This window comes from Pseudorca crassidens, chromosome X (genome assembly GCF_039906515.1).
Source record: "Pseudorca crassidens isolate mPseCra1 chromosome X, mPseCra1.hap1, whole genome shotgun sequence".
Lineage (NCBI taxonomy): Eukaryota > Metazoa > Chordata > Mammalia > Artiodactyla > Delphinidae > Pseudorca > Pseudorca crassidens.
The window spans coordinates 69,568,346-69,583,472 of NC_090317.1; the positions used below are offsets into that span (position 1 = coordinate 69,568,346).

The window sequence follows — 15,127 nt, forward strand, 5'->3', positions numbered from 1 at the left end:
AAGCCACCCCTATCTTAAGCTAGTAGCTCCTCCATCCAGAGTTAATACCTGAGGGCCATATCATTCCTTGGTATCTGCCATTTTTTATGGAAGCAATAAAAGTCACCTTTTCTCATAAGGATGGATGGTCTTGAGATGGTGCCTTCATAACATAATGTTCTTGGTATAGTTTCTGGTGTGTTTGGATAATTCCTGCTGGCAGAATTAGGTAGATTAGCCTGCACTGGGAACCTGAATGATAGAAACATGGTCTTTTCCCTACAGAGAAGTCTGGAATAGTCGTTGATACAAAGAGAGTCCCTGCATTCTGTATCCTTCACCAGAACTTATTTTAAAATGACATTGTTCATGTATAAGGATATGAATGTTAGCATGCAGTTAAAAAAGTCTTCTGTCACTTTCTCTGTCTGGGCCAAAGTGGGATGTATAAATTTGGCTTTTGCTGTCTGAATGCCATTTCTTGCCCTAGGACTTCCCTAGCCTTGTTATCCATCCTCCTTTCCTTTTGTGACAGCAGGTCTGTTGTTTTTTCTTTTTCTTTTCTCTTTAGGCTAGTCATCTAGCACCCACATACAACATTTGAAAATTTCCTTCCTAAAGTCATATAATATTAATAATAGTGCTTATTAGTTATAAGTGGCTTTTATGTTCTAGGTGAGTGCTTTACACCTATTTGCTATCTCATTTTAAATTAACATTACCTCTGGGAAGTAGGATTTGTTCCTCCTTTACAGATAATAAAACTGAGGATCAGAGAAGTGTTGTCACTCATGTAACACAGGGAGCCAGTGGTGGAGCTGTGTGAGTCACACTCCAAATATCTCAGCTACCTTACTTGAAGCACTAGAATGTTTTGAGCACGTTCTTAGTTGTTGGGACTTCCTGACTCCTTGTGGGCTCTTCATCACTGTCGTCTTCTGGGATATAGGGGCACATGTGAGTGGTTCATTCTTGAAGGGAGATACAGATGCACAAGAGAGATGGTGCGAGGGTTGTGTAGGCCCCTCTAACTTTTAGAGATGACCACTTTGGATGGATTAGCATTTATTTCTTTCCCACACCACCATTCACTATTTCTCATTGTCTTCTCACCTTTTATTATTACCCCCACCCTCCAGCATGATGTTTATGTTGTATAGTTTCTATGAGGTTATACTTCCTTTTACACAAACAAAAAGGAATCACAAAAGTCAGAGTTACAACTGAAAATCCCATCGCTTGCAGAATGTTAACTCAGGTGTAGGTGTATCAGGGGTTGGAGCAGCCTGCTGTGTAGATCAGCATGTCCAAGCGCGAATTCCACATAAACATTGCCTTCCCTTAGCAGACAATGCTGATAAAATTATTTTCTGTTCATATCAAGTGGAAAATAACAAGAATACCTAACAATTAATACTTTCATAAATTTTATTGCTGGTAAGGTGACAGTGTCCAGATAGTTAACATAAACTATAGGGCTTGGTAAGCTATGGCCCACATGCCAGCTGCCCGTTTTTGTAAATAAAGTTTTGTTGGAATACAGTCATGCTCATTCACTATTGTCCATGGCTACTTTACACACTACAGTAGAGTTGAGTAGTTGCAACGGAGACCATATGATCCACAGAGACTGAAGCATTACCATCTGGCCCTTCACAGAAAGTTTGCAAACCACTGGCATAGGTTAAATGTACTATGACTACAGATGTTCCCCTCCCAACCCATTTTCTTTTCTGTGGGGCTTAGATTTACAGCTGATCCTAGAAAGTATGGAATCTTATAGTAGTCAGTTTGCCTCTGAATTTCTTCCCACTCAAATTAAGCTCACCAAGAAAGCACATTCACAAATTTGCTATGTATACAGAAAGAACTATGTTTTATATGCCTCACTGTAGCTATTCGTTTATCCTATATGGTTCCCTTCTTTTTTCTTTTTTCTTTTCAGGGATGACTTAAATTTTAGCCATTCTCAAGTATCAATGAAGTACTACTCATGTTTCCTAATTATGAGTTTATCCTAATTTTTCATACATCTTTCCCCTCCCTGTAGCATGAAAGCAGCCATAGACAGTACGGAAACAAGTGGGCAGGACTGTGATCCAATAAAACTTCATTTACAAAAACAGGTGACAGCCCGGATTCAGCCCATGGGCCATAGCATGCTATCCTTGTTCTATACTGTATATACACGAAGACTTTAAAATAAGACTTGAGGTGATACGTTAAAGAAAATATTCAGGGTGATCTTTATTTAAAATACTTGTAATACAATGACAGTAACACAGCTCTACTTGAATTAGCACTGGAAAGTGTCTCATGATCTGTGTATTATGTGCATGACTTAATAGTCACCTAGATATTGGCCTGAGTTCTTGGTAGAGTGATAGAATCCTCATGGGCCACGTTATTATCATCCCTTAGAGGATCTTCTTCCTTGCCACAGGTCTTTTCTTTGGATGGCTTAGAAGTGACTTTGTCTTTATGTCTGTTATTTGTTCTTATTCTTACCTTATCAGCTCTAGTGTTTACCTTCTTCACCAGCATGTCTTCTACCCTATGTAGGTCCAAAAGTGAATCTGATACAGAGGTTACTTTGGATGTAATCACTCTCCTAGCAGTCATCGTAGGGGGCTGTGGTTTTGGTAATTTGCTATATCAAACCCTAAATGGCTTTCAGGATTAGGAGGAATTAATCCTTCCATTGATGTCTCAAAATGTGATCTGAACAAAGTAACAGGGATCTCAGTCTAGTAAGTGTTGAACATGGAAGTAAATCTTTTTATTTACCCTTTTTGTTGTATTTGTTATATTTAATAGCTTTCCTTATAATGAACCTACCTTGTATTTCCAGAAGAAAATTTCCTAGTTTTCAAGAGTATTGAATTAGGTCTGCTAAATTCGCTATTTTTAAATTTTATTTTCTATTTTATTTTTTTACTACCTTGTTTCTGTGTTCAAAAGTGAGTTTTTGGTTGGAGTGACAGTCTTTGTCAGTTGTTGACGTTAGGGTCATTAATGAAACCTTGTTGCCTGAGCTTTTAAATTCAGCAGATCTCAAACTGTCCCATGCCATCTGAAACATGTTTAATAAAAAAAAATTTTTAATAATAAAAAATTAAACATCTGTTTTAATTGGCATTATAATATAAAAAATAATTTGTATCTGATATTTGGGCCCTCGTTCAATTGCTGCCCTTCTAAGTTTGTGTAAATAATGCTTAATGTGAACATCCCTGTAAATAAGTTTTTGCACATCTCCATGTTTGTTTCCTAAGGTTGGATTAAATGTACAATTCCATCTAGTGTATGAGAATGCCTGTTTTTTCATATCCTCAGTAATATACTATATTGTGGTTTTAAAAAATCTGCCAGTTGCAAAGGTGAAAAGTGGTCTCCCTTGATGTTTTAATTTATTTGAATCCTAATGAGATGGAACAGTTAAAAATCTTTCTTGGGTCTTATTTTTAAGTTTCTTTTTCACACTGATTTTTGATCTACCATATATGTCATAGATGTTTCCCTCAATTTGACATAGAAGTTCATTTTTTTTTTTTTTTTTTTTTTGCGGTACGTGGGCCTCTCACTGCTGTGGCCTCTCCCGTTGCGGAGCACAGGCTCTGGATGTGCAGGCTCAGTGGCCATGGCTCACGGGCCCAGCTGGTCCGCGGCATGTGGGATCTTCCCAGACCGGGGCACGAACCCATGTCCCCTGCCTCGGCAGGCGGACTCTCAACCACTGCGCCACCAGGGAAGCCCAGAAGTTCATTTTTATGTAGCTCAAATATCTTTTTTCTTTATGGTTTATTCTTCCCTTGCATTTCACAGTGAAGATAAATATAGTTCATCTTCACTTTATAGTTTCATATAGTTCATGCTTTATTTATTTACTTTTAAATATAAATCTTTTTCTGTTGGGGATCCTCTCTTTGTGTGTGGTATATAACTAATTTTTCTGAATGTCCAGCACATTCAGGGTTCAGGGGGTGATAGGGTACTAGTGGGGATCTCAGCAGAAGGAGTTTTAGAATTTTTTCTCCAGTTTTCTGCTTTTATAACATGACTTAAATATTCTGTCTGCCCCTGTTTCTTTTGTGTGGCTTCTCAGTTTTGCTTCCACTGGCCTATTCTGTCCTCTGATGGTTTGGCAACTTTTTCTGTAAAGGGCCTGATAGTAAATATTTTAGGCTTTGTGGACCATATGGTTTTTGCCACTGTGGCATGAAAGCAGCCAGAGGCAGTACATAAACAGACAAATGTGTCTGTGTTCCAACAAAACCATATTTATTTAAAAAAAAAAGATGGTGCTGGATTTGGCCTGTGGGCTGTGGTTTGCCAACATCTGCTCTGTGATATTTTGCTTTATAACTTTTGCTCTCATAGTTTCTACTTAGTCATGGTGGACTTCCTCATGTTCATGCCTCTCATCTCCCCTCATAACCTCTTAGAGCACTTTTTCACCTCCAATCTCTGCTACTGATTACCTGTTTCTGTACATATTTCACAATTCTAAGTTTCTGAGAGCACAGGTGGTAGCCAGACTGGGTGCTTTGTATGTCATTAGTATTATGTTCTGGGATGTAAAAGTGATTTGCTTGGCTGTCTACCTTGCTGCTTCAATATAACCAATTCCATATTTATTACATTCCTTTTCAGGGTCTATTCCTTGCAATCCAAATTTTATTGCAAGAAATGGGCTCATTTGGATCAGTTTAAGAAGTTTACAGAACTTGACTCCACCGTGGCATTATTAATGTGATTCACTTTATTTCTCTGGTTTTCTGCATGTCATCTTGCTTCTACTTCCAACTGGTTTCCTCATACTCTGTCTTCCTCTACCTCCTAGCTACTGAATACTTATGTTTTTATGTTTTTTTCTCATTCATAACTTGAGCTTGTGCAGCCTCTGTAGGCGTGGCCTCCATTCTACCTCATCTTTCTCTCTGCAAACTATCTGTTTCCACTCTTGTTCTCCATGCTGCCCAGTTGTCATTAAATTGAGACTGATTGCCTGTGGGTTAAGTTTCCTGAGACTGTAGAGGTAGCAGTTGTTATTTGGCAGGTCTAGGACATTTCCCCCTATTGATTGCTATGTGGAAGTGTTTTTCTTTCCCTTTTTATAATCCCGAAGTACTTTAGACTAACACAACTGATCTATCATAGGTATATCCAGAGTCATTTAATTGCTCTAAAACTAGAAGGCATCCCAGTCATGGGACATCCGAAAGATGCCATACCTAACCATCTTTGAAAGCGACAGTTTCACAAATGACTACACGACCCTACTTTCTCTATATCCTTGAGTCCTGCTGCTGTTTGATTTCCTTATCCTCTGTTCTTTATTCTATTGCTAATGGAGTTTTTGCTTATTTTTAGCTTCTGATTTCTGTGCTTACAGTTGATATTACTTAAATACTTCATGATTCTTACATAGGCTGTGGTATGTTCTTTCATTGCATATCCATTCATTTCAGCTGCAGAGGTTTTGTCCCTCTTTTTCCTCAGTTGTAAGTTGAATCTAATTTTCTTACCTCATCCTTGTTTGCGGACAGCTTTCATGTCACAGCAAGTCATAGGCTGTTGACCGGCTTGTGGATATCTGTCCTTGGATCTGATCCTTACTTCCCCTTGATCTGAATAGCCATGGATTCAGAGGAGGGATTCTTGGTCACAAGAATGCTTTCTTAGCTAGACTTGTTTGCAGTACAGTTTCCTTTAGAAGAATTTTGGGCATGGGTGACACTATGACATGTCTACTTTATTCTCTCTGGTTTAGCTGCCTAACACTGCTTATTTGCAGCATCTAGCAAGTCTCTCAAAGTCTCACCTTCTAAAGTGGGTATAAAATGTAAATTCTATGTCACAAGCTGGTTTGCACAGCATCTTTAAAACAAGGGATTTTCTGGAAGATCATAGCCAATTCCCTAAATTGCATTCCTCTTGAGGGGCTATTCTGCTTCTTACTATTGGTTAGGTACTTCTGATTGCTAGAAACAAATTCACCAGTGAGCTAATGACAGGTTATTGGCTGGTGACTTGTGGGGAAATAATGGTGACTGGGATCACATGAAATGCCAATTATAGGGGGACCTTAATATAGTTATGCCCATTAGGGATGGGATCTGGGTCCAAAGAAGCTTTGGGAAACTCAGCAGCAGGAGTTTGCGGATCTTCATGTTACGATTGTGCCATTTATGTAACTGAGTTACTCTGTCTTCTTAAGTTTTGTGTCTTATTTCTCCCATTGCCTATTGGCTTACCTATTCACTTTGTTTTAGTTTTTTTCTCTGCCTCATATTTTTAGCTTATTCATAGGTTCTGCTTACTTAGAGCTTCACCTTTTTTCCCCCCACTGAATTGTATACTTTATTTATTTTTTAAATTGGAGTATAGTTGATTGACAGTGTTCTGAGGGCTTCACCTTTATCATAAGTTTTGCTTGTTTGTGGCCCTCGTGGCCTCACCTCTCTGCATTGTGTTGGCTTGCTGTCTATCCTTTCAGCTTCAGTTCCCTTTGCTAACTATGATTACTACTTTTTTTTTTTTTTTAAAGAAGATGTTGGGGGTAGGAGTTTATTTAGTTATTTATTTTTGCTGTGTTGCGTCTTCATTTCTGTGTGAGGGCTTTCTCTAGTTGTGGCCAGCAGGGGCCACTCTTCATCGCGGTGCACGGGCCTCTCACTGTCGCGGCCTCTTGCTGCAGAGCACAGGCTCCAGACGCGCAGGCTCAGTAGTTGTGGCTCACGGGCCTAGTTGCTCCGCGGCATGTGGGATCCTCCCAGACCAGGGCTCGAACCCGTGTCCCCTGCGTTAGCAGGCAGATTCTCAACCACTGCGCCACCAGGGAAGCCCCGATTACTACTTTTGATAGCCCAATTCTAATTCCTGAGAATACAAATGTACTAGGCCTGACTTATCCCAGTTTAGTTAGATATTTATATACCAACAGCAGCAGTTTGTGGGTCGTTTTTTTTTTTAAGATTTTGTGCAAGTTGATTAAAAAATCTACAATCTACAATACTTCTGGGTAGATATGGAATTCTATGAACACATATAATAGCTCTCATACTGTAATTGATGGATGTTTCCTTATGCCTAAGAATACTATTCCTTACTCTGAATATCTCTTAAATCCTAGAACAAACAGGGTTCAGTCTTTTTTTTCTCGTGTTTCCCTCTCACTTGAAAAATCGTCAACAGCTCTCCGCTCTCACCAGACTCCACTTAGTCATCCACTACGACGACATCGTAGAAGCCACCCTGGGTGTCTCCCAAAAGATAAAATCCTAACCCCTGGTACCTGAGAATGCGACTTTATTTGGAAATATGTTTGTGGGTCTTTACTTTTGTGTTCTGCAGTTAATATGATTATTATACTTAGTCTCTGTTTCTTTTACTTTGCTTCGTTTCTTCTAGCTTCCAATGCATCCATTAACAACTGGCTTCTCCATCCTTTATTTCAGGGGTTGCAATTGCAGATGCATGCAGGGTCCAGATGGGGTAAATGTGTAAGATGGTTCTGATATTTATTTTCTTATTTATTTCTTGAAACACTGCTTTGTTTTTGTTTTGTTTTGTTTTTTTGGCTTTTCTTTTGTTGCTCTACTTTTGCGGTACGCGGGCCTCTCACTGTTGTGGCCTCTCCCGTTGCGGAGCACAGGCTCCGGACGCGCAGGCTCAGCGGCCATGGCTCACGGGCCCAGCCTTTCCGCGGCATGTGGGATCTTCCCGGACCGGGGCCCGAACCCACGTCCCCTGCATCGGCAGGCGGACTCTCAACCACTGCGCCACCAGGGAAGCCCGGTGTTGCTCTACTTTTGATACAGACATTGGAAAAGAGAATTCTCTTAAAATAAAATAAAGATTTCAAATGCAATGGTAAAGAGCAGTTGATGCTTCTAAGAGGGAGTGTTTAGGTTTGTGGTCCAGTGGAACATGAACCTTTCATCCAAAGGAGAAGGCTATTACTCCTTGGCTCCTGTTGATTGTTGCCCAGTAAAAATGCTGCCCAACATTGACAGGATTTCCAGCTCTCTGCAAGGAGCCTGAGTTTGAGCTGTTAGCTTAAATTTGTTTAACTGCTGCAGGCCAACACAGTGTGTTTATTTTATTTTTTAAAATATTTATTTATTTATTTATTTTGGCTGCCCTGGGTGTTAGTTGCGGCACGTGGGATCTTCGTTGCAGCATGTGGGCTTCTTAGTTGCGGCATGCATGTGGGATCTAGTTCCCCAACCAGGGATTGAACCCGGGCCCCCTGCATTGGGAGCACAGAGTCTTACCCACTGGACCACCAGGGAAGTCCCAAACGCAGTGTGTTTATAAATGCTCTTATAACCCCATAGCTTCTGCTTCTTTATATTTTTGACTTGTTTGTAGTGTTACCTTTTTCCCATGTGGTATGAAACATGAGTGTGTAGTACTACCCGTTCAGCTTGGCCTGCGGTTGGCAGTTTTCCTTGGGTAGTGTTTAAAGCTAGGTCGCAGTTTTGAATGGAATGGTATAGATTCGAATAGATTAGGAAAGAACAGATGAAGATAGACTATTTAAAAATGAGAAAATACTAGCCTCCATCTGGCAAAGGGTAAGTACTTTGTGAAATTTTTGTTCCAGCTATATGTTTGTATGTATGTATATCTTTGTTCTAATGTAATTGTTTCTTACTGTGGATTAAGCAACTTTATAAGGCACCTAGTGAAATAATGTGAGTAAGCTGGCATCCTGTGGGCTAAATCCCTCCTGTATACAGGTCTCCTTTGGCTCACACAGTGTTTCTTAAAAATCTGGTGATTGCCAGGGGCTTGAGGGGAGGGGGAGAATGAGGAGTTGTTGTTTACTGGGTATAGAGTTTGAATTTTGCAAGATGAAAAATTTCTGGAGATTTGTTGCTCAGCAATATGAATATGATTAATGCTACTGAACTGTGCACTTAAAAATGGTTAAGACGGTTTAAAAAAAAGAACAGGAGTAACCCATTAAACAAAGTTTACACAGTCATCAGAATATCCTTGAGTATCTCAAATATAATCAAGTTAAAAAATACTTGATGACCATCTTTGATAAAACCTTCCATTTCTATATATCAAGCTATGGCCCACGGGGCAAACGTGGCCCACCGCTTTTTATATATATATATATATATATATATATATATATATATATACACACACACACACACACAGCCTATGAGTGGAGAATGGTGTTTACATTTTTTAATGGTTCAAAAAAATCAAAAGGAGAATAATGTTATAACCTGTGAAAATTATACAAAAATCAGATTTCAGTTTTATTGGAACACAGCCACACATTCATTTATGTATTGTCTATGGCTGCTTTTATGCTACAGTGGCAAAGTAGTTGTGACACAGACCATATGGCCTGCAAAACCTAAAATATTTACTACCTGGCCATTAAAGAAAAACTTGGAAAGTTACTCTATTGCAACAGTTGCCGGATCCCTCACAGCATCATCTTTGATGGCTTTAAATGCCTAATTAACAGCTTTGTCATGGCCTCCTAGTGGCTATTATCATTCTATTCTAATATGTGGGGGGATTCTCACTTCCTTATCCCCTACTGTGACACCCTAACCAAATCGAGCAAACTCACATTCTTGGTGAGCTTCAGTTATGCCTGGAATTCTGTTAGCAATTTCTGGTATTGTAGGTTCTTTTATTTTCAAGAAACGGACCTCTCTTGGGTCAGCCAGGCAATTTGGACCACCCATGGCTATGCATGGCCAGCCTCTAAGGTAGACAAAGGTTTCATAAGAGTCAAAATAAAGAAAATCCAGTATTTGAATAAGACAAATTAAAAAATAAAGAAAATGAAATTCAGTTTCCTCTCTGAGGAAAATGGTTTGAGGATTGGAAACGGTTCCAAGATAGATGCAAGCAACAGGGGTTTGTATCATTCATCTAGTATGCTACCTTTAAAATCTTTTTTTTAAAATAAAAATTCTATATATTTAAGGTATACAACTTGATGATTTGATATACATAGTGAAATGATTACTATAGTCAACCGTCAAACTAATTAACTTTCTTCTCACCTAGTTACCTATTTTTTTGTGATGAGAGTACCTGCAATCTATTCTCTTAGCAAATTTTCAGTATTCACTATAGTATTATTAACTGACCTTATGCCATATATCACATGTCTTCATTCCTCCTTTTCTCTGCTTTTTTGCCTTCCTCATTATCTACTCAAGATTTAGTTTACTTCCTAGTTTTGTTTATATTCTGCTTCCTCATAAATTTTCAGTTATTCATCACTAAACCTTGCTTATTGCTCCAGTGTCCTTGGCTGTATCTCATGTTTCCCAGCGCTGTCATTTAATATTCAGCTCCCTCTGCTATGGGCCTCACTCTTTTTGTATTTCACAAACTTTATTCCTCAATGCAAGAATTTAAATGGCTTAGCTCACCCCCTGCTTGGGTAGTCAGTTTCTGAGTCGTGCAATGACACAGCACTTAGGTAGTGTGTCCCACACCTGGTACATTCAGCTTTGGGTGACAGGACAGGTCATATTCTAAAATTCATTGCTCTCTCAGACTGCCTCATCTCCAGAACTATGAGTGGAACAGTTTACCTTAGATGAGACTGTGAGTGTAGCCACCACTTGATTCAGGTGTGTTTGTATTGCATTTCTACATCTTGACCACTAATCACCTGTGCCCCGCATCTCATTTTCTCATTTCTAAAGATGCTTCTGTTTATACTTTTCCAGCTCTTACTTAAGCAGAAATGTTGGAGAGTAACTAAGTCACGTCCAGATGCTATAGTCTGATGTCACGAGGCCACTTTAGATATTTCCCTGCCAATTTTAGAAGCATCCACCTGTCTGATCTTCTTGGCCACTTCAGTTTTCTCTCTTGCGATTCTACCACAAGTTACCTTCATTGGATGTGTGATCCTGTGACAATAACTTGGCCGCAGTTCCTGTAGGCCCTTAACCTTCTAGCCTGGGTTGTGGTGGGGTGTGTGTCTGTTCTCTGCCCCACCACCAAGTCATAACCAGGTCTAAATATTTTACTTCCTGCCGAAGTTCTGTTTATGTAGCCCAACTCTACATTATTTTCTAAATTACATAAGATTTCTGGTTTCAAGAAATAAGACACAGGATTAGCTCAAGAAATAGACATTTATCAAATAGATACACATAGTAAGATACACACAGTAAGGAAGATAGGATTTCATAGGAATCTTAAGAACAGTGTGGTATGGAATTAAATCTGTGGTGGCTCTAAGAGCTTAAGCACATGGAGTTTGTAGACCTTTTCCATTGTGCTGTTGACTTGAATTAAATCAGTTATTTGTTCAGCTATTCTCTTCCTCTCTACTTTTTTTTTCTTCCTCATGACTGGCTTTGCCACTACTTCAATGAGGCTTTCAGCTTCAGCTTTTACTTGTAATTACCTAGTTTTCATTGTTTCTACTCAAATTCCAAAGAGTGAAAATCTAATTGGCTTAGTTTATCTTTACTTGTGCAGTGCTTTTTCATGCTTAGACATGCTGGCAATATATGGATTGGTCCCGACAATCGTGCTCATTGGAGAGGATGTAGTACTAGATAATGTGAAACAAAAGCTGGTCATTAAGGGCTGTGCTACAGCTGTGACAATAGATAGGGTGGTGATCTTTAGAAGGATGCGGGCGTACATTTGTAGGAACCTGAACACTGGACACATTTAGTCCAGTGGTTCGCAAGCTTGGGAACCTATGGTCTGATCCATGTTATTCCGTGCCTGTTGGAATGGTAACTGAGCACCCTGTCTAGCTATAAGAGAGATAAAATCATGCTTTCCAGGGTCAGCACCTCATGGTTATGTTGGAATTTGCACATCATTGTCAGAAGAGAAATAACTGCCAAACCCTGCTCTGCTTATTTTTTTGTTGTTGCTATAATACAACCACTACCAGTAGCCTCAGTGCTTCACCTTAAGTGGCTGTATGTATCAGTCACAAAGGCAATTGTGTAATTAGTGGCTTTGCCACAACATAACCTGGACTTGTAAAAAAAACTTTGCATCCTGGTATCTGGAGGGGATTGTGTATGATTTTCTACCCTACAGTCATACCCTAACAATTCCAAATGTTTTATATTTCTCCTGGGGGTCTGTTTTCATGCAACTGTATTTCTGATACAAATTTCTATACAAAATTGGCTCTTTTGGTCTCAAGAAATGAAGAATCACTCAGCCTGCCTCATTAATAGGAGTTTATTTTATATAAATATGTTGAACAATGTGGAAAATGGGGCTATAATGGGAATCTAAATATAGAAACAATATTGAGTATGGGAACTGGATTCGAGCAGCTCTGGGCACCTTAACAGCAGGTATTTTTGGTTCATTACTCTTGTGCTACACCACTGACATCACTCAGCCACTGTGCGTTTGCTGTTCCTTCTAGCTCAATGGCTCTCTATCAGAGCTGTACATTAGAATCAACTGAGGAACTTTAAAAATAAACCAGGGTGAGATATTGTGATTTAATCGCCACAGGCATCAGTTTTTAAAGTTCCTTCATGCTTCTTTTGCTTTTAATTTTTAAAAATTTTTTTGGTTGCACTGTATGTGGGATCTTAGTTCCCTGACGAGGGATCGAACCCATGCCCCCTGCAGTGGAAGTGCAGAGTCTTAACCACTGGACTGCCAGGGAAGTCCTCTTTTGCTATTAACTGGCTTCCTCAACCTTTATTTCTCTACCTGCCAGTTTCTGCTTACTTGTGATATTCATGGATTGTATTACCTCGTAAATTTGCCTTCTCTTGGTCTTAATGAGCTCCCTTAGAGAAGAGCCTATGGCATGACAGCAAAATTAAAGTGTCTGTTGCAAGGGTTGGCAAACATGTTCTGTAAAATTCCAGATAGCAAATATATGAGGCTTGTAGGCCACAGAGTCTCTGTTGCAACTATTCACTCAGGGAATCAACCAGAGACAGTGAATGCAAGATCCGTCTGCAGCCAGATTTGACCCATTGGCTGTAGTTTGCTGACCCCTGCTCTGTTCCTTCCTTGTTCATAGTAAACTTTCTTGTTTATTCTTTCTCAGTATCTTCTTAGCTACTGTTCTCCAATTCATCATTAACTTGAATATAAGAATTACTTTGGGGACTTCCCTGGTGGCGCAGTGGTTAAGAATCCGCCTGCCAGTGCAGGGGACACAGGTTCAAGGCCTAGTCCAGGAAGATCCCACATACTGCGGAGCAGCTAAGCTCGTGCGCCACAACTACTGAGCCTGCGCTCTAGAGCTCGCGAGCCCCAACTACTGAGTCCGTGTGTTACAACTACTGAAGCCGTGCGCCTAGAGCCCGTGTGCCACAGCAAGAGAAGCCACCGCAATGAGAAGCCCGCGCACCGCAACGAAGAGCAGCCCCTGCTCGGCGCAACTAGAGAAAGCCCGCACGCAGCAACGAAGACCCAATGCAGCCAAAAAAAAAAAATAAATTTATACAAAATTAAAAAAAAATTACTTTGTAAAATTCTACTTCATCTAAAAAAATTCATTTAGGGATATTTATCGTGGTAGCATTTGATTTATAAATTCATTTGGTCAGAATTAACGTGCTTGAAACATTTCTTCTCCTCTTCTAGAGACATTTAGTCAAGTCTTTTTATGTCCTAATAATCATAATTTTCATCATGTAGATCTCCCCAGTATTTCTTATGTTACTCCTTAGGTATTTTATGCCATATGTAGCCACAATTTTCTATTAATTCTAATAACTTTATTTTTCCTAGCTTATTTCAAAATGGAAGTGCTGTTTTTCCTGGTTATAAAGAGGTACTTATAATAAGCAATTCAAATAATACAAGGATATAAAGAGTGCAGGCAAGATAAGCTATAATCCCATCATTCATCTAAAACCACTGTTAATGGTGTATAGACTTCAGTGTTGGGCTGTCTTTGTCATTGAGCATTTATTTTATCTAATTATGCCACCTGTTCAGATTCTGTGCTGATTAAGCAATTTCATGATTACAATTTGGCTACAAGAAAAGCATATGCTCCTCATGTGGAAACGAGTATTCTGGTTACATAGATGGGTATGTTTCTTGTAGTAAGTTAAATTGGCATGTTGAAGATTATTTACCTCTCATTATATGTCAGCTATGATGAATGCCCTTGTAATTTATCTTTGCACAGTTGACTCATCATTTCCTTACCAACCATAATTTTTAGTCACAGAAGCTGCAGTGAATTCTCTCAGGGACCTTAGGCCTGGTTTGTTTCCATGGAAAAGAGCCTGACAAAAGACTGATAGTGTCGACATGTTCCTGGCAGCAGGCATGAGCATAAGTATGCATTTGAAGAAGTATTAGAGAATATGATAAAAATCAGTGGTTACAGTTTGTTAGGAGAAACTCCCTCATTTTCTAATTTACCTAGAGAATTACTTTAGTCAGTTCAGAGATAGCAGCATGTATATGTTTTGTCTTGTTCCTGAGGCACAGTTGTTGGAAGTTGGCTACAATGGGCCACCAAAGGATTTTTACACTCCTTGAATACATCCAACTAGGGAGAATTGCATGAAGTATTTGTAATTGAAAAGTGTGCGTGCCTGCTTTTAGTAGCCTGGAACTTGATAAAAATGTCGTTAACTAAAGGTAGGATATAAAATATTTTAACTCAGAGTAACAGCTTAATATCTAAAAAGAACTTCTGCATCACTAAGAAGAAAAATGTCTTGCTGGGAACAAGTTTGGGAAACAAATGTACTTTTTTTTCTTTTTGTGGGGAGTAAAGTGCCCTCTCAAAAAAAAAAAAAAAAAACCTTGCCTAGTTCAGAAAATGCATTGTTCTGCTTAAAAACCAGCTTAACATTTTGTTCTAAGTCAGAAGTAGTTCCTAAGTTGTATGTTTTATGATAGTTGTAACCTCATTTATTGACAGTTCTAATCCAGTGATTTAAAAAATGTGACAGTAAGGATAATTATAACCAAAACATCTAATCGTTATAATGTAAATATATATTATATTTAGTTGTGGTTGTAAAAATGCATTTTGAAACTTCAAGGAAAACAAGGGTGGCCTATATGATTTGCCTACTTAATATCAAAAATGGATGATATGTGGGGGTATCACTGGATCACAGGACTCAGCATATAGTTTTACTCAGGGCTAACATAGTAAGGATACATAGCC

General features: G+C 39.1%; 1 long non-coding RNA gene across 27 annotated transcripts in view; it reads left to right on the forward strand.

The window, feature by feature from the left end:
- LOC137216365 (uncharacterized) overlaps positions 1 to 15,127 on the forward strand; it is a 63,654-nt gene that overhangs the window by 12,222 nt on the left and 36,305 nt on the right. The gene's annotated exons all lie outside the window — the stretch shown is intronic.